This window comes from Equus asinus, chromosome 2 (assembly GCF_041296235.1).
Source record: "Equus asinus isolate D_3611 breed Donkey chromosome 2, EquAss-T2T_v2, whole genome shotgun sequence".
Lineage (NCBI taxonomy): Eukaryota > Metazoa > Chordata > Mammalia > Perissodactyla > Equidae > Equus > Equus asinus.
This window is the reverse complement of record NC_091791.1, coordinates 41933051-41961003: the sequence shown is the minus strand read 5'-3', so window position 1 is coordinate 41961003 and position 27953 is coordinate 41933051. Positions and strand designations below refer to the sequence as shown.

Sequence of the window (27953 nt, the reverse complement as noted above, 5' to 3'; positions counted from 1 at the left end):
CTGACGTTGCAAGCAGTAAAAACATGATGAGCAGAAGAATATAACCATAGCAATGGTGCTACCTGGGTCTGGAGCATGTCCCTGACAACCCAGTCTAGAAATAAGCAAGGGCTTTCTCTGTTTCTCCAGACCCTTGAGTTCCCCGTCAGCCCATTAGCAGAATCAGTAGAGAAATCTCCATGTCATTGCCTACCTGGCTTTTCATCCTGGTGCCAGAGGCTGCAACGGAATGAGGTGTGTCCTACTCAAAGACCATTCAGAATCTGTTTCCCAAATATTATTCATTTGTACCCCAATCTGCCACCTCCCTATACCACCTATTATTTCCTTAATAGTGTTCTTCTAAATTGAACACTTTTTTAAACAAAGTCTTGTCCTAAACAACAATATCCATGAAAACAGATGTTTATGTACTGGCTATTTATTTTTTAAACTAATGAATATTAAAACAAACATAAAACTGAGTATTTAAAAAGTGTTCTCTGATTCCCATGGTATGTGAAACAGTTTGAGAGCAGTGTTTTGAAAATACCATTCTGGGAAGATGTTCTGAGGCGCAAATGAGAGCACTGCAAGTGATCTTTGGGAGCACTACCTATGCAAACGTGTGGTGCCGCCTGTGACCACGAAAATCTTTTGCCTTTAACAAAAAAAGTAATTATAAATGGAGAAAGAATGGACAACGGGAACAAATCCTTCTGAGTGTTTCCTCTACCATATTTTCAGTTTACTTTACAACAAATTGCTTTGGTTCTTGGCAACCATTTTTGTTCTGAATCTTATTGTTTAAAAGAGCTTCAGTTTGGCATGATGAAAAAGTTCTGGAGATGGAGAGCGGATAGTGGTAATGGTTATACAGTATGAATATACTTAATACCACCAAACTGTGCACTTAAAAATGGTTAAAATGGCAAATATGTTATGTACATTTACCACTATAAAAAAGTCAAAAAACAAAGCCAACGACGCTCAGCAAATGAGCTGAGGAGAATCAGGAGCAGTGTCTCCACTGTGCGCCTCCGCAGGCTCTCCGGCAGCTCTGGAGGCCTAGGTGAGCGAGTCTGTCTTTACTCGTTGTCTTCCTTTCCTTTTACCTTTCCGGGGTGTAACTGAAGTGTGGAAGGGAACATGGGGTGGTTCAGGAAAGAACAAAGTTGTAACCAGTCAGCTGGCTAAACGTTCGCATCCTTTTGCAGTGAAGTCTGATAACAAAGAAAGTGGTACTCTGGGTAACCCCACCCTCCAGCTGTAAGATACAGAGTAGAAGGCAGGCCTTCTTTTTCTTCTTCTTTTTAATTCTATAATACTACTGAGGTTGAAACTATTAGACAAAATTAGATTGTTAGATTACATACGGATACGCACATACATACATATAGGGTAACTTTCACAGGTTAGTAATCTTGAGAATCAAGAATTAGAATTATATTTGACTTTTGACCTGTCCGTTTCAGTTGGCACCAGTTAATCTCAGAGGAATGAAGAATCCACATGTACAGCAATAAGAAACTGACCAAAAGAATCAGTACTCTTATAAGCAATTCTATACAATTATAAATTATCTTCTTGGAAAACGTTCATGGATATGGAAAAATGCGTGTGATATTCTATATTGCCAATTTTAAGCAAGTTTCTTTTCAGTATATGTATGGAGTGATCATTTTGTAATATCTATATCATAGATAGATATATACACACAGAAAATAAGAATTTAGGTCTACATACCAAACTGAGGAGTTACCCCTGGTGACTTTTAACGATTCTGCACATTCTTCTCATAGTTCAAAATGTAGTATAATGAACACATTATTTTTATAGTCAATAAAAGGTTATAAAAATAAATAGATGTTTTAAAAGTAGATGTCCTTTTCCAATACACACACACACACACACACACACACACACACTCCATTTTTCCATTGCACCTCTACAAAAACAACCAAATCCAAACACAGCCCCATCCTCTGCTATCAACAGAAACAGACAGGAGAGACCCGGTAAGCGGACAGCCTAAATTTAGCAGACAGATCTAAGTTACAGTTCCTCTCAAAAACACTCCCTGAATAGTTCCGGTCTTATGAAACTAAACTTCCTAGGCCTGTCACTCTGAGCTTCATTTTATGAGCTTTTAGCTTTATCAAATGGCCCCAGGAATTACATATTATTAAAAATAGCACCACAGTATGCTAGCTGAGGCAATTATCTTGGCAAATAGCAAATTTCTGGGAATAAATACTAAAATACCTGCAGGAACAATCAGATCTTGAAATACTAACTACTGAAATAAAGTTATCCTAAATTTTTAAATTATCATAAAACAGGCATTTTAACTTTTTAAAAATTTTAATTATCTTAACACTATAGAGTTCTTCAGTCCAAATGAGTTGCACAACTTTTCTAAGTAATTTGAAGCCACACTTCATAACCCAAAACAAGTTTGGGATATCATTACCAAGAATTTTTGGTATCACTTCTTAAAGGTGAGACTCTAGTAAGCCCTTGCTACGTTTTGGTAGCATGGCTTCTGTGAAACGGGCACATATTCATTCTCAATCAAACTAAGCCAAGAAACCCAATTGCTGTGAAGCCACCACATGAAGAAATTAACTAAACATGCTGAAAATCATCCACCAGTTTGCTTTTGGTGTGGCAAGTATTACTGAGGAAGCCTCACAACCATGGAGGTAGTCTGTCTTGGTGAAATAGAAGAAAAATAGACATATATTATTATTATTCAAGACAGTACTGAGCCCTAACATAATAAACAATTCTAGCCAGGAGGTCTATATAGGCCAAATTATTCAAAAGAATGAGAAAAGAAATATTAGCCATAGATATCAAATTCTTAAAAGTGACAGGTTATAAGAAATGTCCAGAAAAGGCAAATCTATAGAGACAGAAAGTAGATTAGGGCCAGGGATGGGAATGAGGATTAACTATAAAAGGCAAGAGGGATCTTACGGGAGTGACGGAAATGTTCTAAATGTTCTGGTTTACGGTGCTGTGGTTGCATAACTCGGTAAATTTACTAAAAATCTCTGAATTGTATGCTTAAAAGAAGTGAATTTTATGGTATGTAAAGCACACCTCAATAAAGTTGCTTTTTTTTTTAAAAAAAAGTGACAGAGTGATCATTTGGACTTAGCATTTTGATAGGGACTGCAAAGTAACTAAGTAAGGATGTACAAATCCTCAGTTCTGAGAATGCTCATCCTAGTGCCTTCTAATAACCTGAACTTCAAAAGAGAGGCTTAAATTATAGTACTTTCATACAATAAAATATATGCAGCTATGATAAATGACATAGGGAAAATGTGGCAACAATCTAAACATCCATCAATAAAAGTCGTACATTGAAAGAAATTATGGTACCGCCATTCTCTGAAAGTAGTGCAGTCCATACTAAATAGTCAATGAAAACATAGGTTAGATTACCTACTACACACGGAGACTTATGTCCAGGATATAGTGCGTGAAAAAGCACGTAGCAGAACAATACAGTATAGCAATACAGCACATAGAGGGACACATGAGAAATGCGCGTGGATTATTCACGTATGTACACGTTTGCATGTATATTTGGGAAGATAAATAGCAAATTGTGCACAATGCTTAGCCCCTGGAAGTAGAAATGGGGAGAGGGTGACGATTTTCCATCAAAATTCAAGGAAGGAATTTGGAAATACATGCACCAAAGAGCTAAGAATGGTTGTCACTGGGTAGATGGGATTTATACATTTTTTTATGTTCTTTTTAACTGTCCATACTTTCTTATTAGAGAGGAGGGTTAGCATAGTGGTCAAGAGATGGCCTAGATTTAAATCCTGGCCCTTCTGTTTGCTTGCTGTGAGATCTTGAACAAATTACTCAACCACTCTGTGCTGCAGCGTTTGGCCTCTGTAAAGGAGGATAATCACAGCACCTACTCCACAGGCCGTGAGGATTATCTGAGTATATTACACACACACGGCACTTAGAACAGAGTCTAGCACATAATGCGTATTCTCAGCACTCAGCAGCATGGATACCAGTATCTTATTAGTAAGAAAAAAACACGAACAGAAACTTCATTTTTGTGGGGGGGAAAAAGAAAGAAGTATAAAAACACAGGTACCAACTGTTGTATCACCTCAAGTATGCTCAATACCAGTATCTAAGCAGGATGTATCAGGCACTAATCAAAGTCTGGAAAGCTGTCGGAGCCTGTTTTATGACCAACAGTGATGTAACCAACCTCCCTGAGGGCCTCACGGAGGCCAGACGGTACCTGGGTGGGAAGCTCCCAAGTGCCTTGGCTCCGTGTGCTGTGACTGACTTCCACCACTGCTGCCACCCAGGCAACTGCACTGCCTCATGATGATGATAATTAGCATGTGTGACCAGACCAATGGCGGAGGACTTCTGGAACACAAACACTCCGATATAAACACTCACACCTAATAATTGACCTCAATGGGACTTGTGGCCTCATCTTGAGACATACAATATAAACCAGGGTCAATTATCTGAGAGTTGAGCCAGCAATGGGAAAAATCACTAATCATCACTTTCTAACAACACAGCAAATCTCTGCCTTCCTGAACAACAGCAAGTTTTAACCCAGCCCCATTTCCCACACCTTATGTTGTAAGAGGCACTTTAAACTTTAGCAGCTGCACAATACTAGAAGCTCTCTCCTAAAGGAAAAACACTTGCATTTGAGTGATTACTATGTACCAAATTCATCTTTCTCTCAAAACTCTTTGACATAGTGATTTTAATCACCACTTTTACAAAGTCGGAAAGCTGGCGCTCAGAGAGAGTATATTCCTTACTCGGGTCCATCTGTGAGTGGCAGCACCAAAAATCAAATGCAGAAACGCCCATTTCCAAAGTCTCTGCTTTCCCACACACAGTAAATCTCGCCAGTTGCATTATCAAGTGGTTCACACTTTTTATTTCAACTGCAAAGCATTCCTCCAAAAGGTCTATACACCACCAAAAATTTAGACCATTTAACCAAAAATATCCTGCAAGAGCTCCTGAAATTTTCATGAAGTATATATTTTTTACGATGGTCACACTTGATACTAGCATTTTATTTTTCATTGTCTTTGTTTCTCCAAGGCCAAGTGGTTTTCAACAAGGCACCAAGGTCTTACCCACAGACCAGTCCTGACTGAGTAGAACAAATCACAGAAACTCTTGCTTTCAGAAACATTTTTCAAAGTAGATTTCATCATCTTATGCATTTATCCTCCTACATACAAAACGTCAAAGACAAATTCACAAATGAATTTCTGTCAGCCTTATTTAGTCAACTTGATTTATAAGCTTAAGCTAAAGATGCAAGGTGGACCAAAGTGGTACAAAGCTATTGTGCTAAAATCATTTGTGAGCTTTCTTTTTGACAGAGCTAGACATTTTTAAACATCTCCATTTATCTTTTATTTTGATATATTGCTTAGAAAATAAAATTATCATTACCAAACTACATAAAATTGTCTGGTCAGAAGACAAATTAATGACATCAGTCATCAATTATTTCATTAATCTGTACTAAAACGGATGCTTAATAAGCTCCATGATCATTCAAAACAATGGCTGGTTCTCTAATGTTCTGGTGTCCAATTATTTTTGCATTGAACCCCAGTGAACAGTAACAGAAGTCAAAGCTTAGCATTAGCTTTCTCAAAAATAAATCTATTTTCCTATTGCGGGCTTTTATTTCAGTAAATTCAAATTAACTGAATCAATTGCCTTCAGAAAACTATGAAGAGTAAACAAAGCCATTAAACGTCTCATCTCAGGTCAAATGGCATGAAAAAAGAGGCCATAAGCCTACCAGAAATTAAAATTTATTCATATTTTCAGGGAGCAAGAGTGTATGTCAAAATATAATATTGCCCCTTATAGGAGACCATTAAGAAGCTTTCCATATATATGAATAAGATAAGTATATAAATAGAGATTATTTGAATTGTCAGGAAATCCTTAAAATCTTCTCTAGAGACATTTAATTAAATAAAGAACTAGCCAACTATTTCCTTGGATTTAGGATGAATCATAGTTTACATAGTAACAAGCTGTTTATATACTCAATTTCTGTTAACCAGAATCATTTAAATGTTCAAAGGAGAAGTCTGCTCCTTGAAGAAATTTGGAGAGAAATCCATTCTTGATCTATTCACTATTTTAAAACGAGATTTTTTAATGGATTTTTTATATAGTTTTAATAACACTCTACTCAAGACAAGAGACAGGATTGTCTTTCACTGGCCAGTCTAGACAGATAACTATGTGGACACAAAGAAGTTCAACCAAACAACACTTGGCACCAGTGTACCGCTTCCACATTCCATATTCCACAAAATTTATCATGATTACCCTAGAACTCACCCCAGCTGTCCAGAAACTAAGTGAACAGGGGTTACGAAGAGAGGAAATGGAAGAGTTCTGGACTCTAGGGGTGTGTCTGTCAGGCAGGCACACATCCAGCTGACTAAAGCGTTCCAAAGTAAATCTTCACTGAGTTCTCCATTCCTGCTCCTTCTCCCTCCAGCACTTCTGGTCTCCACCCACTCATTCAACACACTGTATTTCATTTCAGGTACTGTTCTAGGTGCCGGGGATACAGAAGTGAACATTACTCGTGACTCTGGCTACCAGGAATGAGCTCAATAGGTGGCCAAATCCTGATGTTTATAGACTTGGCTGTTCATAAGCTCGCCTGCTCTTAAGAGGCCCAACAAACTGCTGAAGGCCTAGGCAAACACAGAGGCAAAGGACACCACTGCCTCTTACTCCTTCACAGTAGGCTTGGTGTACATAAGATGGTACGGGGTTTCTTGGGCTATAAGACATACTAGCATCACTGGGAATAACTTTTGGTCCCAAACTACAACTACTCAGCCTTAAAAGCAGCAGAAAGTACTGTCAGCTTTTCTCAACTCTCACCCCTCTTTCATTTCTCTTTAAAAAGAACATGTTTTATACCCCTTACACCAAAATAAAAACAATGTTTTTAACAAACATCAAAAGACTGGTGACAACATAGGGAAAAATATTTGCAATACATACGAAATAGGGCTAATTTCCCTAATTCAAAATGAGCTCATATAAATCAAAATAAGGACAAGAATCCTATGGAGAAGGAAAGGAAGAAAAAGAAAGAAGAGGAGGGGAAAGAGGAAGAAGTAAATACAAAGCAAAGCACACGAGCAGGAAATTTACAGAAAGAAATTCGAATGGGCAGTGAACCTATGAAAAGATCCTAAATCTGTAATTACTGATAAGCAAGTGAAAACAAAGAGATAACATTTTTAACTTATCAGATTGGCAAAAATATTATAGCTTGGAGATTTATGGTGCTGCTAGGGGTGTGGAAAAGATATAACCCTAGTAAAAGAAAATCAATCTGCACAATCTTTCTAGAATACAAGTGGTAATGTTTATCCAAGTTTAAAATGCGTTTACCCTATAACCTAGAAATCTCACTATTAAGAATCTAACCTACAGATAGAGATGTTTATACAAAAGTACAAAAAGGCAGACTGCAATAATTCCACGAGCTAAACATAACTCCTCCCCCACCAGGTATCTGGCAACTACTAAAATATTCAGAAATAAGGCAAAGGTGAAATCAATTACTATACATCCATATCATGAAATCTTATACATATCAAAGTGAATAAGGAAGATGTGTGTACACATTGATGGGAAAGTTCTCTAAAAATATAGTAGGAAAGGTACATACCAAAAAAAGTCTACAGAAAAATATGTGTAATTTAATCCCTTTATTAAAACAATGTAAAGAGCAGAGAGATGCAGACATGTGCCAAAAACATTTTTTTCCTGGAAGAAATCACAAGAAACGTAATAATAAATTACATTTAAGGGGAGGCTTTTATTTCTCTTTCTCTACCTTTTAATACCATTTGTGTGTTAACCATGTACATGCACTGTTTTTATTTATTTTCAATGTTATCATAGGTTACCTGAATGTAAGAATATGGGCAATTACCTTTTCTCTGTTTACACTCTGTTTTTCAACAAAAATCTAATTTTAAAAAACTCAGAAAATTTAAAGAATCTATAAGCCTTAACATCTGAACCTCCCAAAATATATTTAATGAGTTAAAAGCTTTTTAGAAGAGTTCTGAGAGAGAAAAACACCACAAAATGAGAAATGAAGTAGAGAAAAAGAAGGCAACGCAGACAGATCGAGTATCAACTTGGGTTCAAGGACAAGACTGAGTATTTCTCCCTTTCTAGTGTTTTAAACACAATGATAAATTATGCATTGCATGGTGTTAGGGAGCAAGAAGCCACAAAGAATCTAGCAGTTCAAAGCTGTGGAATGTAGAAAACAACCTGGAGGGAAAATCTTTAAAAAGCTCTTCTGGAAGAACTATTCTTCCAAATTCACAAGGAACCAGTAAAGAAAATAAATAGCAATAGAAGTAAATAAACCCACCACAGACAAATAAAAGCATAACCCTATAATACATTATGAAAGCCTCTGGCAAATATTTATAAAGCCTAAGAGAGAAAAATCCCAAACTGAATTACTTCACTTAAGTAATTGTAATTCTAGATTGTACCAGATGTCTTCACAGGCAATAAACAAAAAGCCCGGAATGTCACCTAGCTGGAAGACATTTCATAATTGTGGTTCCAATTCCTGATTATCCATGTCTTTATCCAAGGCTTAAGAGGCAAACAATAAAAAACAAAATTAAAGAAATTTACTCCTCAATGGTCCCCGAGTGATGAGTCACTATACAGATAACACAGGTAATCAAACTATACAGAGTTAAAAGTCTGAGGGAAACGATGAAGTACCCCTGGGGGGAAAAATTAAAATCATCTAAATATATATATATCATATGCAATTGCCTGGTTGAATGAAAGAAAAATAAAGGTTCTGAGAAAAAGGGTGGGCTATTTCCTTCCTGCGCCAGTTATCAATTTACTGCCTCTAGGCTACAAATTCACCCCTTACTGCCTGATCTGCGAAAATGGATCCGGGTTTCTTCAATATTTTTTTTCAGCTGCTAGTTAGCATGATATTGTTAGGTTTTGTCAGTAGAAGATGCTGGAAAGACGTCGCAGGAGGAAGGAGTTGTGTTTCCGGTTCTGCTCTGTCTGGCTCCATCAGCAGGATCCTGCAGCGCGGGCAGCTTCTCCAGTGCCTGTCCTGTAACGGTTTTGTAGTGGAGTGGCCCCAGGTAGACATCTCTCTGTGAACGGCTTTACTCACAAGCCCAAATGATGGATTTTCAGCAAGTTCCACTGGCCTGGCACTGCAACAATTTCTCTGCCATACAGTGGACCCACAGCTGTGTCCTTCCCAACAAGGTCTGGATCAAGATCTGGATCTCAGCTCTGGGAGGGGATGAGGTGTGGCCTCTTCCTTAGGACCCCCAGGGCTGGTGTTGCTCTCTATTATCTATTATTTCTCTATCTACAGAGTTCTGTTTACTTCTTATTAGCCAATCCATCATTGCTCCAACCCCTCGGTATAGCTAACAATTCTTTTTTTTTTTTTTTTAAAGATTTTTTCCCCCTTTTTCTCCCCAAAGCCCCCAGGTACATAGCTGTGTATTCTTAGTTGTGGGTCCTTCTAGTTGTGGTATATGGGATGCCGCCTCTGTGTGGCTTGATGAGCGGTGCCATGTCCGCACCCAGGATTCGAACTGACGAAACCCTGGGACGCCTGCAGCGGAGCACGTGAACTTAACCACTCAGCTACGGGGCCAGCCCCAGACTAACAATTCTTAATATTAAACTGTTCCCTGTTCAAACTGTTGTCCTGTTTAAACCACTGTGTGGTTTCTGCCCCCAGAACGCAGGGATCAATACTCTCCCTTTACCTACCAGCATGCCTGCTGTTGGCCCCATGCCAAACTACACAAGTGAAAGAAAGAGCAAGAATTTGCATTTTTCCAGTTCTGTTCCCAGCTGTGTGGCCCTAAACTACCTAAGTTCTCTCATCCTCAGTTTGCTCACCTCTCAAAAATAATGATAATAATGTATTATTATGATATTTTCAATATAATGTTGTGAGGACTAAGTGAAGTTAGCATAGGCAAAACACAAATCTGGTACGGAGCACATATTATTGGACTTTAAACACGCCTTAGCTATCCACACCCAGCACCCTCACACATGGAGCGCCGGAGCCCAAATCTGCTGCAGACTCCAGTTCCACAGATCAGGAAAGGTTGTCAGTTCAGAAAACAAACACAAGCAAGGAAGAATGACAGAGAAAAAAACCTACGTACTATTCCTTAATTTTCCAGTTATTTTCACAATAAAATTCTAAATAATAGTCACAGCCAAAGGGCAGAAAGTAAGAAGCACTCTGATTTTTCAATGGTATTAATACTGTTCTCCCCCTGAGATGAAAATCACTTCAGGGAGAAAATCTGGTTGTCCCTTGAGGATTTCCTGGTTAGGTTAGATACCTGCAATCTTAAGGTTTAATTCCATGTCATGAAAAAAAGGACTTGTGGGTGTGGGGCGGGAGGAGGAAGGAAGAGAACGCTAGGGAGAGGCATCCTTTCGTGGGTTAAGGTTTGTCATCATTCTGGCCTCCCCCATTCTCACCCCCACATAAACCTGGTCACCAAATCCCACTGATTCTACTCCACAGACTTCTCCTAGACGGAATCTGGCCTCTCGTTCCTGTAACCACTGTCACTGACTACACCCTAGCCTTCCTGCATTACGGGCCACATGGATTATTACAATCCAGGGAGGTTTACTTGGCTTACAAAACAAAATTGGATTATGTTATTTAAAAACTTCCCCTGGCACCACGATACCTATAGGAGGCCATTCTTCCCACCTCTGCACTCTAGTCTCCCTCAGTAACTCAAGGAATCCGAAAGTGCCAGGCCGTTCCAGGCCTCCGAGTCTTCAGGGCAGCTCTGAGCAGGGCCTAGAATGGCTCATGTGGCCCCACTCCTATTCCACAGCAAGGCCTCTTCACCCTAAATTCCCCTGGCAGAGGCGCCCTCAAAGACAGGATTAATCCCACTCAAATGGATCCAAGCGCTAGGTCTTGAGCTCCCTAGGGCAAAGACCAGGTTGGACTCTTCTTTGGATGTCTGGCCCATTAAATGGAAGCAGCGGCAAGTTTAATCACAACTAGGAATAAGAATACCTAACTTGCGCAGCCGCTATGAAGGGGAGAGAAAGCCTGACCACGGTGAGCAGCTCTAAGTAAACAGATACTTCTCTGGGACATAATACAGATAGTGAAATGCACAGGTTTAGATCAGAGATCTCTGCAACGATTTCATGCTATGAAAAAGAACTCAGCCTTTAAATCATGAATCCTAATCATTTGCTCATTCATTTGGTGAACATGTATTTAGTGAATGCCTAGTGAAAGTTAGACACAAATTTACTGTTATCATAAACCATCATATGAGTCAGGACGGCAGTGGACTCAGAATAGAAAATATGAAAACTAAACTGAATTCAAAATCTCTATGAGATTACAGAAATATTGGGAGAAAAAAGTCAATGGCTCAAGGCTGACCGCATACCAGAAATTGATTTATCTTCAATTTCTGTACAGTCAAGGTATAGTATTTTTAGTTGCCAGTGGATGTTCTTTTGAGAGCCTTCCACTTCTCCCTAGTTTTGACCAAAATGACAAACCACAGGGATTCTGAGAAGATAGCACTCGTGAGAACTGGGCTAGTCCAGACATTTATTTAACAGACTCTAATGAACTCCCCCAGAAAATTCCCACCCTGATTCCCTATCTCCAGGCCCTCCCATCGCCCACTCGTTCTTCTTGCTTCTGATTCTACCTTCCTAGGTTGTTTACCTTCCCACCCACTAGGAAGCACTGACTTCTATCTTTATAATTTGGTGGCCACAAACATACTTCTTAAAAAAAATGAAGAAAGTTTTCTGTTAAAAAATCTTCCAAACAATGCACTTCAGTGAGTTTTGCACCAATTTGTTAAAAACCTAAAAATGCACCCACTACGTGCCAGGGACTCAGAATACCAAGATATATATAACCTAGTCCCTGCCTCCAAGAAGTTCACAGTCTATCTCAGGAGAGAAATATATTTAAGGCAACTTGCTAAGCGATAACATGAAGAAATGCTTGATTCTGTGTGCCTGAAGGAGGGGGACACATTGGAAGTTCACTTTATACATAAGAAGCACTCAGCTCAACAGATACCAGGCTGGGTCAGTCCGGGACCTGTTGACCAGACCCACAGATCCAACCCTTGTCTCAGACTCTGCTCCACATTATCACAGGGAACAGACTCGCTGGATTCAACCAGTGGGAGGCACTGGCAGAAGACTGGAGGGCAGAAAGAATGGAGAAGCTGCCAGAAGCACTTCTCACCTTCCTCTCCGCTGACATCCCTGGATCTTACAGCTTCAGCTCTTATCTGTCCCTGAGCTCCAGTTACAGCCCCCACCATCTGTCCCTCCAGCCTGTGGCTGCTAATGACTTCCTGCTGTGGCTAATCTCTCGGTTTCTTCAGTGTGCCCTGTTGGGCTCCCTGGTGCATCAGCACCTGTGGAAGGAACTTCACTAAATTCCCTCGGTTGTAAATAAAAGTGGCTTCTTTTTGCCCACTTAGGCCCTGACTAACCAGTTACACTACAATGGCTGCACAAAGGTGTGCTGATTCGCTCTGGCTACTCTCAAAAGCCACCATGCTCTGCTAGAATCCAAAGTTTAAACTTGAGGAAATATGGAATTTTCAATAATACACCTTCATTTGGCCTAAAAGAGCCAATGTTAAGCCCTAGAAATGTTTTGGTTTATATAAGAATTCCTTGAAAATGGATACAATGCCTTAAATACCTATTTTCTTTAAGGCTGAATCATCTTCTCCAAATGAGATGATGAAAATGTTCTATATCTGCTCCACCCACCATGGTAGCTACTAGGTACATGTGGCTACTGAACACCTGAATGTGGTTAGTGTGACTAAGAAAACGAATTTTTAATTTTATTTAATTTTATATTAATTTAATTCTTATTTACTTAATTTAAATATCTACATATGGCTAGTGGCTACGGTACTGGATGGCAAAGGCCTAGCATCTGGTCCTCTCTACTGTGGGAAAGGACTTCTGCTGCTGGTGTTTTTGTGCGCTTGGTGGGGAACGAGCAGGCATAGAGAGAAGCACTATAGAAGTATTAGCCCTTTGATTCCTTCTATTCCCAGTTTAAAAATAGAACAACTCCAAGCCTACCTGACCCCCCGCCACATGGACACACAACTTATTCAGATAATTTGGTTAGCAAATTCTCAGAGAATAAAACTCCTTTGAACACAATGGTAGCTTGAGAATGAGGAGGTTTGGAGGAAACAGTCGTTGAGGAGGGGTGTAGGGTTGAGTCCAGACCCAGTAAGGGAGGAACGATCTGTGGAAGAAGACAACATCAGAACCCTTGCTTTGTTTTCCCTATTCTTCAACCCAATGGGAACAATTGCCTGTTTATTCCCTATTGAACAGTCCCAGGCCCCTCCTTGCTCTCTTTCCAAGAGGCTTCTTGGGGGACTGGGACTGTGTGGTTTTCCTAAGACATACTTTTATCTATCCCAGCACTGCTGAAACTGTGAAAGACATATTCCCTTTGATCTAGACTGGTGATCACTAGTTTCTGGGTTAGCAACACTTGATTTCACATCTCTGACCTTTACACGGACATAATCAAAGTAAATGACATCAGGCTTCTGGTTCTCTGAGAATTTTGCTCCTAGAAGTAAAAGCTCAGGATTTAAGAAGGTGACTTGTCCAGGCCACTCAAGACTGATATTTACAAAATTATTGCTCAACACTACAAAAATCACTTACCATCAACAGTAGTTAACTGCAGGAAACTGTTTCAGTATATCAGTGGGAATATAACAATATTATAGGGGTGGCCCTGTGGCCGAGTGGTTAAGTTTGCGCACTCTGCTTCGGCGGCCCAGGGTTTCACCGGTTCAGATCCTGGGCGCAGACAAGGCACCACTCATCAGGCCACAATGAGGCGGCATCCCACATGCCACAACTAGAAGGACCCACAGCTAAAATGTGCAACTACGTACTGGGGGGATTTGGGGAAAAAAAATCAGAAAAAAAAAAAGAAGATTGGCAATACTTGTTAGCTCAGGTGCCAATCTTTAAAAAAAAAAAGAAAAGCACATTATAAGGACAGTCTGATAGGTACAGACTTTAAAAATACCAGTTTCCGGAACCCAAATGTCCAAAAGACTTGGGTATATTATCCTGAGAACCAAACCAAAGAATACCTATAAAACTCTCAGCAACACAAAACTACACTGAAAAATTCTGTGAAATTTTGGCTATGAACTGCTTTGGGGACTTCTGAAGTTGTCTGGTAATTTGTGCAATTTAAATGAGAATTATAGGATACGCTAACTAGCAGAGTAGGAATTAGTTACTTTACATTGTAATTGTAACTAACAATGTACTCTAGTTCGCTTTACTCCTGTTTATGTGAGTCACTCACAGAAAAGAACACCACATTTCCAGCATGAATAAGCAGTCAGTTACACTCACTTTTCCTCTCAACATTTTCTAAAAAGTAAGAAAAGATACTAGAACGATGATGGTCATCACACTCTCATGTTGCCAGTCACACAGAAAAGGGCGCTCACGGTGAAGACAAGCAACGGCAGGGAAGCAGGCTAGTCCTTGAGGTGTACTATCATCTGGGTGAACTCGCCATAGTCCAAGGCTGGCCCTTAATCTTGCAAGTCATAAATATGACGATCAGGAGAGAAGTCATGCTAACCACACTCATGGTGACATGAAAGTAAAAACGCCAATTTGATACCATGTTGTGAGAAATATAAACCATCATGTAGATTGGATGCTGGTATCTGCTGATCAAGTGTTTCCCAAAAGCAAAATTCGTGAGGAGCCCTAATTACAATCAGAAGGATGCACAGTGGGTGCGGAACTGAAATACGTTTTGTGGCTTCCTGTGTGGCCTGCCACTGCACTGTGAGGTTAAGGTAGGCTCACAATATTCAGTGACTAGGGCAAGACCACGCTCTAGGTCAAGTTTGGAACCTAAGTTTGACTTCAAAAGTCCACACATAGCCCCATCATAAGGCTAAGATCCCTACGGAGACCGGTGCATGCTACACTCGGGCAGGGTTCCTTCTCCTGCAGACAGGCCAGGCTGGCCTCTCAAACCCAGCCTCCCACCCCAGTCTCCAAGTTCCACTCCTCTAAATCCTTCTTCAAACAAATTCCCTTTCAGACTAGCATGTCAGTACCTTTAACCAAGTTATAATTCTGTCCCAGAAGCTATCTAACCTCTTTACTTTCTTTGTCTATCTTTGCTGTACTCCATTCATTACAGATGTGTTTTATAGTTTCTTTTGGAGTCTTTTTTCCACGTCACAAAGGGGAAGGGATCTCCCTGTTGGCCTCACATACGGTAGATACATACCAGTTTTATGGTAGGAGTCAATAATTCCACAGCAAAATGAAGGCTTTAGGACTTTCACAGAAGTGGGGGGGCCTCTTAAAAGAAAATAAGGAAACTACACCTATAACCTATATTTAAAGAAGTATATTAAAGAATTCATTAAATGCCAAGCTTGAATTCTTTAAAAAATACAAGCAAACAGACCTATGACATGGGTAATGAAGTATATTGTTCTTATCCACTTTGACGTTTTAAATCTCTTTGTTCCTTCTTAGTCTAAAATGTGTCTAGGCCTTTTGGTGAGACTCTAGTTTCGAAATACAAAGGAATCTATCTTTAGATTTGTGGACTCAGCACTAGTCCAGAACTTGGGATTTTGGTATAAAATACTGCAGAATTTCACCAAGCTAATGCCCAGGAGCCTTGCAAATACATAATCAGTCTTCAAACACTTTCAACAACACTTTCAGCAGCTCATGGAATTTTCTAGTCTCATCGACATATGAGAAATCAACGTGATGGGGATGAACCTAAAGTGGAGAAATCATCTATCAGGTCTTCAGAATTGGGGTCACTGACACCATCTAAAATGGTAATTTATCTGTTATCTCTTTTAAAAAGTTTATGATTAACCTGACTTTCAGCTTGGCTGGAATATCAAAGTCTTGCCTTCTGACCTCATAGTATATGCAATTTTGTGTAATCAGTTCAGGATTCTCCATCAGAATCACTGAGTTTTTGTCAGTATTGCTTACTTAGCAACTCAGGGGCAGCTTGAGACTGTGAGGTCTGGAACATCACCTACTTGTGTACAATCAGGAGAGTTAGGTAAGCTTGAAGGTTAGTTTAAGGAAGGCCTCCAAGCACTAACAGGGCTTATGGTCCGTGTGATAAATTTCTCAGAAGTGCGTTTTGATCTCCAAGTCACTCCCATTCTACAGGCCACTTAGGCTGTGGCTGCTGCATTTCACCTGGGGCTGCCATTGCTCCAGTGGGGTGGTGTGAGCCAGCTGTGAATTCTCCCCATTGCTCCAAGAGGAAAGATTTCCAGACGCCCAGAGGGGCAAGCGGCTGGGGGGAGGGGGTCCTAACACTTGCTCCATCTGAGGGCTCAAGTCACATGTTTACGTGAGCTTTAAACGATTCAGTTCAAAGGCAGTAGGGAACTTGAGGAAGAAAATTAAAAGCAATCTCTCTTTAAAAAAATCACTAACTAACTTCTATTCTCCAACCTGAATAAGAGCCTCTTCCCAAGCCAGGGGACATTTGACTGCTGCGTGTCTTACCACTACCTTCTTGGAAGATGAACAGAGTTACATAATGTTCTGCCTTTACAAAGTAGACAGCCTTGTGCATACTCGAGGATCTTTCCACCCAAGCCCTATCACAAAAAAATCACACTCTTAAGTCAAATACATCAACTTTCAACTGACCTTATGGATATGCTACATGCTGCTATAGGTTGCCATAGCAGCAGGAAAACAGTGAGACTGGTGGACGGTCTCCAGACTGCTAGTTCCACAGCTGATACATGAGTGGAGGTGATAGAAGAGTGATCACATGAAAGCTTTGCTTTATCTTTTGCAGTGAGGCTGAGAGTGTACAGGAAATCACTAAGACTACAAAGTTGACACATTTGCACGTATACTGGCTGGGTGTGTTGCTTACATCTTAAGGCATTGGAAAATATATTAAGAAACCACAACGTCAAGAGCAGGATAAAAAAATATGGCAAATTACACTGCTTAAGAACAAACATTAGGGGGCCGGCCCTGTGGCCAACTGGTTAAGTTTGCATGCTCTGCTTCGGTGGCCCAGGGTTTCGCCAGTTCGAATCCTGGGTGTGGACATGGCTCTGCTCATCAAGCCAAGCTGAGGCAGCATCCCGCATGCCACAGCTGGAAGGGCCCACAACTAAAAATGCACAACTATGTACTGGGGGGCTTTGGCAGAAAAAGGAAAAATAAAATCTTAAAAAAAAAAAAGAACAAACATCTGAAGTTTTTGTAAAGGAGCAATTTATAAACACAAATTATATTCTTGGCTAGTTCCAGGCTAATATAAGTCGATGACTCTTGTTTTCCATCTAACTCATCCCTTCTAACAAATGCTTCTAATAATAATAAACAACCTTCTAATAAATGCTTCTCACCTTAGTGTATATTATGGTTCCCCTTCCCTACAAGGCCAAAGGAACACTTCCAAAGACATTTACCTCTCCTAAATTCTGAAGACAAGAAAGCTTTTCATTTTTCATCTTTTAACTATTAAAAATCCAATTTCTTTATTCATTCTCTGTCCAAATCTTACATTTTAATAAGTACCACTCAATCCCATTACCCACCCCTCAAATGTTAGAAAACAGGGGCCGGCCCGGTGGTGCAGCAGTTAAGTGCACACGTTCCGCTTCCTGTGGCAGGCGTCCCACATATAAAGTAGAGGAAGATGGGCATGGATGTTAGCTCAGGGCCAATCTTCCTCAGCAAAAAGAGGAGGATTGGCAGCAGATATTAGCTCAGGGCTAATCTTCATCAAAAGACAAAACAAAACAACAAAAACAATGGCTTACTACTGTGCCTAAGAACCATGCTACAAGATTTACATACATCCCTTGTTTAGTCCTCCAAACTCTATGAAATAGGGATTGAGTTTTCACAGATAAAGAAACTAGCCCCAAATCACACAGCAGGTGAAATCAGTGGGGCTGAGATTCAAGCAGAGGCTTATCTGACTCTCAGACCACTGTAATATATTCCTCCAGGGAACGGAGAAAATGATATTCTACTGTGCTGCTGCTGATAAAATGTGTATGCTGTATATATCTGCACATTTCAGAATATATTAACTCTCAAAGGCCCTTTCATAAATATACTCTTAAAGCTACTTTGTGATGTTGCTAAAGCAAAGATTAGCACTCAAATTTCACAAACAGAAACACATATACTGAAGAATTAAGCCTCAGCATTATTGACATTTGGAAACGCTAATTCTTTGATGTGCGGGCTGTCCTATGCATTGCAGGATGTTAGCAGCATCCCTGGCCTCTACCCACTAAACGCCAGTAGCACACCTTCCCACTGCAACTGTTCCAATCAAAAACACGTCCTGACATTGACAAATGTCCCGAGGGGTAAAATCGCACCCTGTGGAGAACCAGCGAGTTAAGCTAACTGCCTAAGACCACATAACTAGTTAAAGATTGTACTGATACCAGGAAAGATCTCTTCTAAATCCTAGTTTAGTGAAGATTTCTCTCATACCAAGCCACAGCTCCTTAAGAGAAAGCACTTGTTAGACTGTCTGAAAGGTACTGAATTCAGAATGTGAGCGCCTCTATTTCACTTTACAGTATATAAGCACTGTCTCATACTAAGGTATACATCCCCACTGTCTTCAACCACTGTTCAGATGGTTTATAGACCCTCTCCAAAACCTGATTACCCCATTCTGGACACACATTTAAACACAAACCCAGAAATGTGCACGACGTTGCCTCAAGTAGTAAAAGTAGGAGCAACAACAAAAGACTAACATCTAACACACACAATTTGCTGTCAGGCTCTGTTTTCAAGCACTTTGCATGGATTACCTAATTTAATCCTTCAACAGCTGTATGAGGTAGGTATCTGTAGTTGATGAATGAAGAGACTGAGGTGCGCAGCGCTCAAATAACTTGCCCAAGGTCAGGCTCCAGAGTCCCTGTGCTTAACTCCTATCTATAGAGCTTCAAAGAACTGTGGGATTATCATCTCCTTGGTGCTAAATACTCTATCTCTACTAATGAGTTTTTTCCTCCAGCTGTATCAAGTGCTCTCATCGAGGCATAATGCTGGCACCTTACTCAAGTCTGGCCTCACCCTGCTGATCATCCCTCTTTGGGTATGCCAAGATACAAACCCACTTCTCAGTAGTGCTCTCCAACCCACCTTTGTGAATCCTGAGTAAAGAACACACAGCACTCAGTTACACGTGTTGCTCAAGTAGACATGTCACATCTATGGCAATGCCGATATACCTGTCCATTAACTATCAAAAAAGAAACGAGGTCAATTGGAGATGAGTGATGCTTGATACTGGTCATTATCACTTTTTCTAAGAGATCTTCATCCATCTTTTCAAAAATGTGAATCAAAATTCTGCTGGATACGAACATAAGCTCTGAATCTAAAGTTTCCAGAATTTACCATCTCCCAGTTTTGAAAATCAAGTTGTCTGGCATACTTCCTCCTCTCCATGATTTTCGCAAGATTACCCCCAAGTGGTTTTATCATCACACTGGCATGTTATTTCAACACCCTGAAGAACTCAAGTGCTTAAAGTAGCTACGATTTGGAGAAGTTTAAGGAGGAGGTCAAAGCATCCATGCTCTGCTTGGGAAGGTGGGTGGGTGTTGTGTGTCAAATACTAAGAATGATGAGGTGAGAGTGTGAGCAATCCCTGGTCCTGGAATAGAAGCTGTCGTTCACGGTCTCCTGAGAAGGTGGCATTGTTCTCTTTGACTATGACATCCCAACAGATGATGCAGCAGCTGCACTCTCAGAATGGGCTGTCCCTGCCCCAACACACAGAGACTTCCCCACCTCCATCTAACAAGAAAAGTTTTAGCACTCACAGAGTGTGCCTTCCAAGATGTCACCATTCTTAAACAGGCTGAACACTAACCGAAGTGCTAACAGAAATTCAAAAACATTTCACATGGCACACAAAATACTGCGAGTGTGCATGTACACAGAGAATTCAACCACTCGAAAGTCCAGGGACCAGCTGCTTGGTTTTACAATTAGAGAACGCCTGAGCTGCACTTTGTGAGGAGCAGGACGAATATGCACAGCCAAAACTAAAAGTGCTTCAGAAAAACATAGGAGAAAGTTACCAAAAGTCAGCAACTATGAGGCAGCCACATGTATGAACAGGCTCACCAAGAATAGGGCTTGCTTAGTTAATATATGAACACCACCAGCTTCCAGAATAAATGCATTTTCCTTGAACTTTGCTATTTTGGTACTGGGGTGATGAGGAGCTTTAAAAATCACTTAAAAATCTGCTTTGAACTAAGAACCTCCTCTGGATTATTTCACAGAGAAAATCAACACTACGTTAGGAGGAATTGGAGCTACATGGGAAAAATCACAAACCTTAAATGCTAAATTCTGGTGTAAACGAAATTAACTAGCTGTGAAATTTGGAGATTATGTAACCTTGCGGAGACTATTTCTTCAATGATAAGATGGAGATAATAATACCTCTAGCTCTCAGCATTACTGTGAAAATTAAACAAGGGAGAAGCTGCAAAGCATCATGGTGCCTGATGAAAGGAGGCCCATCTGTGTTTGGCTCTGTTACAACTATTAGGAGAAACCTGAATCAAAGTCCAAATTTAATTATCCCTTTAGATTTTAGACATCGTGGAGATTTAATAAAATAGCTCCCCATTCTCACCACCTGAGGGGGCTTTTTCCAACTACCCCAGTGGACTTCAGGCGGCTTTCCTCAACATCACGGGCTGTTTCTCAATAGAAATGGGAGTCCAAGTTGTTACCTCTCACACACAGGCGCTTAATCAGCTAAACTTAAAGCAACTGGGCTTAACCATTAGCCTATAAGCTTGGAAACACTGTCACCAGGAGTTCAAAGTGTAACTAATTAAAAATTCTAACAAATTATTCCACTTAGAAGTGATTTCTAGAGAAGTTTCCCTCACAGTTTTAGAAGTCAGCTGCAAAGAACTTTACTCTTTCTTTCTATTACAGAACCAGGCTACTGCATTACAGCCTATATCTTTATAAATGAAGTTTAATACTATTCATAACTTCATAATTCATATTTGATAATATGATTTTATAATTCAGTTTACAATTTTCCTGTCACCCTTCATGCTACCAGGGTGTCTTCAGCCTGTACAGTGTTTCTGATGGCGCTATGTGTCTGTTGCACTGTGTATGTCCTTAGCAAGACAGCAATAATCACAAGAGTCTGCTTCTCCTGTCCCCTACCTCCCCATGCTCTTGCAAGAAAATAATTTACTTACACCATACAAATCTCTACTCATTTGCTAATTTCTTACATAAAAAGCAGATTTTTTTACGGAGCTCACTGACTTTATTTCTACATAAATTTAAAAGTGATAACTCAGCGGGGTTAAGAGTGGAACAGGAATAGACCTTAAATGTCCCGATTCCCACTGTGGTACAACTTAAGCGACAACTACACATAGCAAACACAAATAGGAAAAACAAAAAGGGAAGTGCCATGCATTCTACTCAGTGTATTTATTTTCACAAATTCCACACGAGCAATTACCTGGCCACAATAAACAAAAAGCATGGCTGTGGCGTAAACACGCTCATTCTAAGACATGGGGAGCACGTGCTTCCTTCTGGCACTGAGTACAGATCTCACTCACCAACTAGCCAAAGGAGTTAGCTGAAGGACCTCCTGGTAGAGGGACTGGGGTTTGCAAAAGTGAGTACTTCCCCAAAACTCAGTAACCAAACTGAAAATACAATCCCACTCCTTTAAAAACTCCCTCCATTAGGAAACCTTGGTAACCCCAAACCGCAGCCACCCCCCGATCCTTGGCTCTCAAAAGCACCCTACAAAATTGCGAGCATTTGGTGATGCAGTCTACCTAGCTATGTTTCAGCAACGACACTGTCAGCGTTCTCAGGTGTTTAATAGTTATTGCCCATTTCATCAACAAAGCGAGACCCACTGAAAAGTAAGATTCCCTTGACTTCGCCGTAGTGGAGGGAATGGCACAAGGACTGCGTTACTGCAAGGCAAGAAAGCCTGTTTCTCCCTGCTTTTTAAGCAGGTCCTCCGTCTGTGAGTGCTACAACGCCCCCCGAGAGAGCACTTTAATGAACCACAGCATCAGAGAAGGAGCAACACTTACGGTCTCTCCGCCCTGGAGGCAAAGTGTCCGGGAAAGTTCCCGGGGCGCCAAGTTCGTGCGCGCTGCCTGCCCGGGCGCAGGTGGAGAGGCAAAGGCGGTCAGCGGCGCGCCGACCCGGCTCCCGGCCGGCTCCCGGCCCCGGCCGCCCCTCTCCCGCTGCCTGCGCGGCCGGCCGGCGGGCGAGGACGGCGGTGCTGGGCGCCCTGAGCCCCGGCAGGCCGGAGGGCGGGCGGATCCTCTCAGGGGGGCAGCTGCGAGCGGGGACGTCTAGTCCAACCTGAGGCTCCAGCAGAGAGACTGCCAGTGTGGCCGGCAGCAGAGGTTTTTTTGGTATGCAGGGTGTGGCCGTCTAACACAGCAAAAAAGAAATGAGTCAGCCCGTGCAATCCTAACCAATAAGCGTGTTCACTGTCAGTTAAGGCGGAACTTTCCTTTCTTGATTTATATCATGCTTAGGAGCCTTTTACAGCTTTTTTTTTAACTTCAGCCTTTAACAAGTTAAAGAAAATGGTAGATTGCCTTTTTAAAACTTTTACGAAACAAGGATTAATCTTGTTATGATAGAGATTTGATCAGTGGATGTACATTAATTTCTATTTCTTAGTAAAAGTTCTTGAGTTAGGCAGAGATCCGAAATGTAAAGAGCCTGGGATCTGGAATCAAAGCAGATTCAGATATGACCTCTGACACATTATGACCTTGGGCAAGTTAATTATCTGCAATGAGGGGGATAAAATGCCCAATTAACAGAGTTTGCCAAGCAGATATGTAATAATACACACAAAACATTTGGCTGACACAGAGTAGGCACTCAAAAAATGCTGTCTTGTCCTTCTCAATCTTGAATCAGAACCCCAAAATTGTTGATATACTGGCCCATAATTTTTTTTTCTTTTCAATGTTAAAATAGCCAAAGAATTCTAGAACTGAAATAGTTATTGCATGTTCTGAGTCCTTTATTTAAATGGAGAAAAAACTGAAGAAACTTTTGGTTTAGTATTCTTAGATTTGGTATTCTTATTTTGTAATAGAAATTTTATTAGAAGCAAAAAAAAGGCTTAAAAGTGGAATGATTTCATTTATGTCAAATTAAACAAACTTTAAAAAAGTAAGCGTGATTTTGGAACTATTCACTCTGTCTGGGTCACTGTGCCCTAAACATTATTTTGGAATAAGGATATCTAAAAGAAACTAAGTAGTTGGGAATTGGCAAATTACAGGAGACTATAGAACTGCTATGTCCCGAGGACCAGTTGAGAGATAAGTTGTTTACTCCTCGGGGAAGATAGTTTCTACAGAAAAAGATTTTTTTTCTAAGTTATAAATTAAACCTTTTTGGCTTTGGAGAACATCTCCAGCGTTTACCTTCCTCATACTTGTTTAGAAGCAGTCATTCTAAAGGCCAAGATTTCTTCAAAATACTCATTAGCCAAAGATAAGATCTAAAGTGAGATCAAGAACCCTTTCTAAAACGCTATTTTCTTATCTCCAAACCAGCATGAAGAGTAGAAAGAACACTACACCAGGAGTCAAGAGCTCCCATCCTAATCCCAGCTCTGCCAGCAAGTGACCCGCTGTGCTGCCCCAGGTAAACTGCTTCATCTCTCTCTGAGGATATCTAAGACTTCTTCCAGTTGAAAGACCAAGTTATGATCAAAAAGGGCAAGCACAAGATAAGCCTATAATCTAACATTTATCCTTAGCAACAGGCATAAATTGGGCCTGTATCCTAGATGATGAAGCTGATAAATCTCACTTGACTCTCATATTCTTCATAAAGGTAATTTTATTGTCCTAGACACTTTAAATTCTGGAGTCATCTGAGCTCCCTCCCTCTCTCTTGACAATTCACTATCAACAGGTATGATGACAACTTCCTAGTGTCTTCCATGTCTGTACCATTTTTCCATTCCAGGTCCAGGCATTCATCTCCTCAGGTCAGGGTGAGTGAGGCTGGGTGTCTCCCAACTGCTGTTCCAGCGGCCAGCTCCTTCCCCCTGTCCTCCCAACACATCATCACCATCACATGATAAATGTCAAAGTCTAGCATGTCATCATGTCATAAACCTTTTCTCTATCAATTAAACGACTATAGTTTCATAGTAGAGATCAAAAGGAAAACATCTGCTTTATAGACAACTTACCTCAAACAATCATGAAAATTAATATGTATTTTAAGCACACTGATTTTCTGTTTATAAAACTATTATAATCAATTATACTGGGCAAACTGATAATGTGTGAACTGTTACACCAAGGACAGCAGCTCTTTTATATGAGAAGACTATATTAAACCTATGTGTATTTGAGCAACTCAGTAAACGTCCTAACACTGCAGTCTGAAGAATGAAGTTGTATGTGTATGCAGACATATATAGATACACTGAGATACAGAAAGAGGAAGGGAAAGGAAGCACACACAGGAAAGAGAGAGACAATCTAGTTTGTTTCTATTGTCTAGGATCCAGTGAAGCTTCAAATCCACAGAGTAGGTACTCTGTTCAGCAAGGAGAGCTTCATAAATTCATAACTTAAAGCACTTTAAAAGATGTTTGCAATAATCCTTATGCTTCAAAAATAAGAACAGCATTACCAACTTTGTTAAAACATTCTCATAATAGAAAAAGGATAACTGTTTCTAGCATGTCTTTGTTGCCTGAAGTTAAAATGCAAAGTACAAAGACTATTATTCTACAGTTTTTTAAAAAAGTGACAATTAGCCCACGGACCCAAGGCGATGATGTTCAGCTGGGCTCCACATCTCCAACCCCTATCTTCCACTTAAACAACCCTCTGCCAAAGTCAGCCCTGATGGCCCAGTGGTTAAAGTTCAGTGGCCCAGATGTGGAACCACACTGCTGGTCTGTCAGTAGCCGTGTTGTGGCAGAGGCTCACACAGAAGAACTAGAAGGGCTTACAACTAGAATATACAGCTGGGTACTGGGGCTTTGGGAAGGGAAAAAAAAGAGGAAGACTGGCAAGAGATGTTAGCTCAAGGCAAATATTTCCCAGCAAAAAAAAAAACCCTCTGCCAAATAACCCAACTGGTCTCCTGTTGTTCCCGTAAAGGAGTGGGCACATTATCACCTCCACCCCTGTGACCACACCATGCCCTCTGTCTGATGACCTTCTCACTCTTCTTACTAGTTATCAGCTTCCAGACCCACTCAAATGCTTCCTTCTCCTGGAACCCTCCTCACTGGCCCAAACCCCGGGGATCTCTCCTCTCCTTCAAAAGCCTACAGAGCTGATTCCTTATATCTTCATCTCACAACTAACTTTGCCTTCACGTCTTTCTTTTTGAGATTCCTGACTTTTCTCTCTCACCAGATGACACAAGTCCATCTGAGGCAGAGATTGTGTTTCAGAGGCCTTATATCCCCCAGGACCTAGCAGATTCTGAATCAATAGTCATTGTTGATATAGTGATGTTTAAGTTATATAACAGCCACAAAGGAGAAAGAAAAACTTTCCCTTTGACTGCTGACATCAAGAATAAACAAACCTAGCTGTTCAAACCAGTTGGCAAACAGAACCCAAGTGGCAGATGCATTTCTTTGTCTTCACATGTTCCAACAATACAGAACGCTACTACTGAGAAAGCAAATCTGATAACTTCTAAAGGGAAGTAGAGCTTACAAAAGAGTCTTGTCACATAAAATCTCAGTTCCCCAGACACTAACTCACTGAAGAGAACAGAGGCAATAAGTCATCCTAGCTTCCCTTTCAAGTAAGGAACACATACATACATATTTGGCAAGACTGACAATCTTGCCAAATTACCAACTTCTTCTTAAATATGAATCTCTCTCACAGCGTACATGGTATAGCCACAAACATCTACCTATTCACCTACAAGTGCTCCTAAATGCATAAATGGTAGCAAAGGGCAGTTTTTCAAGGCAACTCATAACTACTAGAACTATCATAAGTATACATTTGTTTATATGGTTTAAAGTCAAAAGTTACATGATATTTGTATTAGAACAAGCCTCTGCCAAGAGTCATTGTCATATATACACACACACAGAGTCACTAGTATCCTTTGATTAGTGCTAATACATTTCTGTTTTTATGAGATGGGAATAAATACTACCATTGTTCTCAGAAAGCTGTGTCATAAATCAGATGTCCTACTGTGCAATTATATTTATTAAAATTGCCCATGACAAAGATACTGAGTTCTTAAATATTCCAAGTATAAACAATTGAACGAATTAGACAGCATTCCCTAACTTGTAGGTAACAGATGGCACTTGAAGCAGCACAGGTAAAAGAGGGTGGGATGTAGTGACTCTAAACAACCCAGCAACCGGAAAGCCACAGGTGTAGCTGGGCTTTAGGATCAACTCAAAATGAACTCTACCAAGACAAGATGGCATCTCTGCTTCTCCAGGTTGGCTTCATTCTCCTTTCCTAAAATCCACCTTCTTCCACTGAACTCCCAGCTCTACCACTAAGACGGACTATTCTATAGTTGTAATTTTAAAAATTCTCAAGAAAAACTCATGCCGGTCCAGATTGGGACCACATACCGACCCCAGTAGCCAAGGTCCCATGATCTACGCTAGAACTACCTAGTTGGATTGGTGGGAAGAGCCGTAAGTTCTCCAGAAGGTGAGTTTACTTTGCAGAAGTGGGAAGGAGGGCTCATCTGTCTGCCCAAAAACCATCACCACCTATTTATTAGAAATTCCATTTTGTGTCTAAAGCAAAAGCTTATCTAAGCAGTCCTTGACCTGGTAATAAATTACATTCGAAAAGTTCACTTCTAGAGTCTAAAGTTAATGAACTCTTATGTGGCACCTGAAATGTATCTATCTCTATTTCATTAGAGACAAAACGTAAACATTGGCTTCTCTGGCCAGTCTTTAAAAGCCTATTTAATTCATGATTTATCTGAAGTATAATGTTAATAATATTTCTAATTCTATACTCAAATCCCATTTATAACATTGTTCCTAAAGAAAAATGTATTTGAAATGTATTTGAAATCCACCTAGAACAAGAAAAACATGCTCAATTTAATTCATTTGCTGAGTACCTAGTAACGACAGTGGCATCCATTGTACACACATTGCTTTACATTTAATCTGCACACAATACAGGAAGGCAGGTGTTAACAACTGCACTGAATCCAGGAGGAAAGTGAGAGTCAAGGAGGTTTTGATATAGAAGGTCATTTGTCAAGATGAGTCAGAGCCAGCTTCAAAGCTACAAATGTTTGCCCCCAAAGCTGGGACTATGTCTGATACTCATAGCAGCCAGACAGGCGTGGGCTTACAGTTGAGGAGACTGAGAGCTACTGTCTCAGACTCTGCACATATCTGGATTTCCCTGCAAAGAAGACAAGGACTAGTGGGCAGTCACAGTCAAGAGCCAGACATAAACTTTCTCTATCTACCTAAGAGAAGATACTTCTGTGTTGCGGAGCAAAAGAAACTATTTCTCTGGGTAAGCCTTAAACTATACTGATGGCTGTACTTACATGAAAATCTCCAAAAATCAAGGGTCTATAAATAGTATCTTCATAAAAAATGTCTTTTGCCCTGTTGAAAACAGAGGGCACTATCTATTAAAACAGCTGTCTAAGGTATTTTAAAAGAAAATTAAAATTGCAAAAATAACTGACTAATG

At 40.4% G+C, this 27953-nt stretch overlaps 1 protein-coding gene across 16 annotated transcripts in view; it reads right to left on the bottom strand.

Annotated features, from left to right (window-relative positions):
• Positions 1–27953, bottom strand: part of SGMS1 (sphingomyelin synthase 1) — a 279503-nt gene that overhangs the window by 60167 nt on the left and 191383 nt on the right. The window contains exon 1 of one of the 16 annotated variants that reach the window (XM_014864350.3): positions 22317–22615. The exons of the other annotated variants lie outside the window; for them this stretch is intronic. The gene's annotated coding sequence lies outside the window, so the exon portion shown is untranslated. Of the gene's footprint in view, positions 1–22316; positions 22616–27953 lie in introns of those variants that run through there. 16 annotated transcript variants of the gene reach the window in all.